The sequence below is a fragment of the Triticum aestivum genome, chromosome 3A, assembly GCF_018294505.1.
Source record: "Triticum aestivum cultivar Chinese Spring chromosome 3A, IWGSC CS RefSeq v2.1, whole genome shotgun sequence".
NCBI classification, from domain to species: domain Eukaryota; kingdom Viridiplantae; phylum Streptophyta; class Magnoliopsida; order Poales; family Poaceae; genus Triticum; species Triticum aestivum.
In genome coordinates this window covers 535,322,296-535,327,722 of record NC_057800.1, presented here as the reverse complement: position 1 = coordinate 535,327,722, position 5,427 = coordinate 535,322,296, and the positions used below count along the sequence as shown (strand labels likewise).

The window sequence follows — 5,427 nt, the reverse complement described above, 5'->3', positions numbered from 1 at the left end:
TTAAAAATAGAGTGAATAACCAAGATTTCTTGTCGATACTCTAATAAAAAAAGAAATCTATTCAATGAATAGGATAAGATCCGTTGAGTTCTCTTCCCATTCCTTTGTGAAAGAGTAGAATGAGAAAGCTAATGAATCTTAAACCCATTGCATTGATAAAAAGAAAAAAAAGTACATTGATAAAAAGAAAAAAAAGAGGATAAATAATAATAATATAGTATAGTTAGGGAATAAAAGAGGATTTGGGGATAGAGGGACTTGAACCCTCACAACTTATAAAGTCGACGGATTTTCCTTTTACTAGAAATTTCATTGTTGTCAGTATTGACATGTAGAATGGGACTCTCTCTTTGTCCTCGTACGGTTAATCCACTTTTTTAAAGATCTCGAAAACTTTGAATTTTAATTGAGAATTTGATTATTCAATATTCGATTGGAGTGGATTCACAATAATGAAAAAAAATTATGATATGAGTTTTTTATTTCATAATCATTATCATTTCTAATTTCATTTTTAAAAAAGATAAAGAACCTATATTATAATTATAATATAATATGAGTTCTGTGATTAATCGTTTGCTATGTCAGTATCTATACGTGTTTATTAAATGTATAAGGTATAAAACCCCTCTTTCTCTAATTTAGAACTAGAAGGAATTCCACTAACAACACAACGTAATTAACTTGATTCGTTAGAACAACTTCCATTGAGTCTCTGCACCTATCCTTTTCCTTTGTATTCTAGTTCGAGAACCCCTTGTTTTCTCAAAACACGGATTTGGCTCAGGATTGGCCTTTTTTAATTCCAGGGTTTCTCTGAATTTGGAAGTTACCACTTAGCAGGTTTCCATACCAAGGCTCAATACAATCAAGTCCGTAGCGTCTACCGATTTCGCCATATCCCCATTTCCCTCTTCTTTGAGACCAGGATTCCTTGTGTAATTTCATCCATCTCTTAGTTTTTTTTGAATCATTGAGTTCATCACTCAACGTAGTCTAGCAGTTCAGTTCGACTCTATTTGAGAGACCTCGCTTGCTTATTGCAATTCAGAATTGAATTGATTCTATCCTTGATGTATTTGCAATTCAATCCGAATCAATATATCCAAATGTTTTTATCTCCCCCACCTCCCGTCTTACTTTTTTATAGTATTCAAAATTATACTATAACGCTTGATATTTATTCTTTTTTTCTAATCAGAATTAGCAATTTTATTTACTCTGACTCTATGTTCCCCTTAGTGAAATATTAACCCTCAAATTATTAACAAATAATAAACTCTATAATGATCGAATGAAAATACCAATAAATTCTATAATTTTATTTTTTAATATCCTATAGTTAAGCATATCAAGCTAACTTTATCTTTAAGAAGTTTTAGTATTTTTTTATTTTTATAAGTATAACTTCAAATTTAGAACTAGTTAATAGCTAAGATTAATAACTAATATCTGAGATTTTACGGATTTCCTATACTATACCTATTTCTATTTGTTACACTATTTCCGTTATGTAAGCCCACTTAGCTCAGAGGTTAGAGCATCGCATTTGTAATGCGAGGGTCATCGGTTCAAATCCGATAGTCGACTTTTTTTTTCTCTATCGATGTTCTATGAACAAGAATCTCTTTTTTCCGAATTAAATGGAGAATCCAGGATCTTTTATGTTTTTTACCTTACAATTTTTCTAGATACAAAACAATAAAATAAATAGTATATATACAAAAAAAAGATTTTGATGAAATTCCATTTTTTGGGTACTTTAGGTTATTTTACTCTATTTATCCTGTAGTTTAATTCAGTTTTAATTTCGATGTATTCTGTAATGTAAATACAATGAAATTAATTGTGTAAAATGAAATTTCAATAAAATAAAAAAGGAGTCTTCATGTCCCGTTATCAAGGACCTCGTTTAAAAAAATACGCCATCTGGGAGCTTTACCAGGACTCACTAGAAAAACACCTAAATCCGGAAGTAATCTTAAAAAAAATTCAATTCTGGGAAAAAGGAGCAATATCGTATTCGTCTTCAAGAAAAACAGAAATTGCGTTTTCATTATGGTCTGACAGAACGACAATTACTTAGATATGTACATATCGCTGGAAAAGCAAAAAGGTCAACAGGCCAGGTTTTACTACAATGACTTGAAATGCGTTTGGATAATATCCTTTTTCGATTGGGTATGGCTTCAACCATTCCTGGGGCCCGCCAATTAGTCAACCATAGACATATTTTAGTTAATGGTCGTACAGTCAATATACCAAGTTTTCGTTACAAACCCCGAGATATTATTACTACGAAAGATAACCAAAGATCAAAAGGTCTGGTTCAAAATTATATTGCTTCATCGGACCCGGGGAAATTGCCAAAGCATTTGGCGATTGACACGTTGGAATATAAAGGACTAGTAAATAAAATCCTAGATAGGAAGTGGGTCGGTCTCAAAATAAATGAGTTGTTAGTTGTAGAATATTACTCTCGTCAGACTTGAACTTAACGAAAAAAGGAAAGGTTCATAGAATTTTCTTCCCCTTCCCCTTTCCCCGAACTAAATCGCCCTAAGACCATTACCATTAATTTGTATTTTCCCATCAACTAGCTAAAATTGATTAACCCTAGGATTAGGATCCTTTTTTCTTTTTTCCTCTATGTGTATTTTACATACCATAGTAATTTGCTATAGAGAATTTCTAATTTCTATTAAATCAAAATAAGATAATATAAGATATTATATTATTGCTGGAAAAAATTGTTATTTGGTTTGATACATTGTGATCCTTAACGTTGATGAATTAAGAAAAACGGAAAGAGAGGGATTCGAACCCTCGGTAAACAAAAGTCTACATAGCAGTTCCAATGCTACGCCTTGAACCGCTCGGCCATCTCTCCTACATAACTTATTATGGAAAATAAACTGAGTGAATAGCGAGTTTTCTTATTCCTACAGTACAGGTACAACCGCAACCACTCGGGGGTTCCATAGTTCTATTGGAAAAATTCCTTTTGATCTAAGTGGAAGGATACATGATTTTTTACTAGAAATTGCGCTCGCTATAAAATAAAAGTTTTAATTTGGGTTTTCCCGCAACTAAAGAAAAAGAAAATGGAAGAATTCTTCTTATTGCATAATAAAATAAAGAAACCTTAGAATTCCGTTTGCATAAGATACGCTACACCATACTATCGAAATCAAAAATAGGGTATGAGACAATTAATAACTTTGAAAACACGAAATAGTTGATAACATAAGTTGTTGTTTAGAAATAGGAAAGTGGAATGAAATCCAGTCTTAGTCAAATATTTCATATCTCTTCGTGTCCAAGCAGAAGGAAAAGGATACAATTTGAGCTGAGCGAAAAATCCATATCTCTCTTATCCATTTAAAGCATATGGATTTAGAGTAGAGCATATGGATCAATCTATTTATAATTATAAGAATCGAATGTGTTTGTTTTTATGTTATTTTGTGAAGGAATGAAAACAATTCTATATAGAATGGGTTGGGAATTATGCCTAGATCCCGTGTAAATGGAAATTTCATTGATAAGACCTCCTCAATTGTAGCCAATATTTTATTGCGAATAATTCCGACAACCTCAGGAGAAAAAAAGGCACTTACTTATTATAGAGATGGTGCGATTTGACTCTTTTTTTTTGCTTTTTTTAGCCCTACCTATACCTCAGTCTTACAAAAAAGAGAGGGGGTTGGCATAGAGAGAACCAAATTTGTAAAGCAAACAAACCCACGCTTCGGGAAGGTGAGGCGAACTAACAATTCCTTCCGTCGTGTATCCTCGATTGATGCGGCTTCAGATACTTCAATTGTAGATTTGAGTATTGAGCGAAAGGTTACACCTACAGGATATGGTATGGTATGGATTACAGGTCAATCCTACTCTATTAGTATCCGTAGGCATCATAGGGGAGAAAAGCACTACACCTAGAAATAGGAATCAACAAGAGAAAAACTTTGTTAGAAATTACCCCTTTCCTGATCGGTATCAGGGCTGGGAAGAATGGTTGGGATAACAAACAACCATCAGGCTTGTACTTTGGATACCCCTATAACCATCAAAGATCATTGAAGTAGCTAATTCCTCTAAATAGGAGGCGTTGAGAACAAAGAAATTATTGGAGCTATCGTTTTCCTCTAGCATTAATATAATTCATTGGTGTTAAGAAAAACCTCTTGTGGGAAGGTTGGCTAGAGATTTCTTGGAAAAATACCAGCCCCTTTCGGTTCATAATGAGACGGGACTAATTCTATTTTGATTCTATAGATTATTTTGCTTAGTACTATTATGTACAGAAGGGAGGAGCCGTATGAGATGAAAACATCATGTACGCTTTTGGAAGGAAGATTTTTTGAATAGAATGAACGACCGTGACGGATGTTGGCTCAATCCGAAGGAAATTATGCGGAAGATTTGCAAAATTATTATGAAGCTACGCGACTAGAAATCGATCCCTATGATTGAAGTTTTATACTCTATAACATAGGCCTTATACACACAAGCAATGGAGAGCATACAAAGGCTTTGGAATATTATTTCCGGGCACTAGAACGAAACCCCTTCTTACCGCAAGCTTTTAATAATATGGCCGTGATCTGTCATTACGTGCGACTATCTCCACTATAGAAAAAAAAGAGAGGATCAAATTTTCTAGTAAATACTAGAAAAAAGGGCTTTCTACATAGGGATCGTAAAAACAATGATTTTTCCCTATCAGCTGTAGGAAGGAAGGACACTTCACGAGAATCAAAGAACGAAGAAAGTATGGCCTATACTACTACTCTATGGATAAAGTTTCTCAAATTGATAGAGAAAGCACCGTAAAGATCAATTAGTGAGCGACTGGGTCGATACAACTAAAAAAACTGCTTACTTATCCCATGATATGGGGCAAAATTTAGGAATCCGCTTATGTAATAGAGCCGATCCACTAAGGGATTAAGCAGCGGTGTAGTATCAGATCCCAAAGATAGTAAGTTCTTTTTTCTTTCTTATGGAAAAAAGCAGGCTACGCGTTACTGAACCCGAGCGGTCGATCGATGGCTGTTAACTGAACCTGATCGAGCGATTCCTTCGCTACTGCTGCTAACTGAAGTCGATCGATTGGATGAACAGTGAGCGTTGCCCGGGGGGATTGGATGAACAATGAGCGATGGTGTTGCCTCTGGATGAACAGGACCCCATGGTGTTGAGGGCTGGATGAACAGTAGACGGTGGAGGGGTGCCTGTGGAGGGGTGGTTGAACAGGACCCCGTGGTGTGGAGGGCTGGATGAACAGTAGACGGTAGAGGGGTGGTTGAACAGTAGCCGGTGGAGTAGCGCGCGGTGGAGGCTGGATGAACAGGAGCCCGTGGAGGCTGGAGGAGGTCGACAGTAGCCCGTGGAGGCTGGAGGAGGTCAACGGTGGAGATG

General features: G+C 35.5%; 2 non-coding genes across 2 annotated transcripts; one reads left to right on the top strand and one right to left on the bottom strand.

Annotated features, from left to right (window-relative positions):
* The first annotated feature begins 1,517 nt into the window (after positions 1-1,517).
* TRNAT-UGU (transfer RNA threonine (anticodon UGU)) lies at positions 1,518-1,590 on the top strand. Its single transcript has one exon. It is a non-coding gene; the product is annotated as a tRNA-Thr (tRNA).
* Positions 1,591-2,803: 1,213 nt separating this feature from the next.
* On the bottom strand, positions 2,804-2,890 carry TRNAS-GGA (transfer RNA serine (anticodon GGA)). The gene has a single exon. It is a non-coding gene; the product is annotated as a tRNA-Ser (tRNA).
* Positions 2,891-5,427: the final 2,537 nt, after the last annotated feature.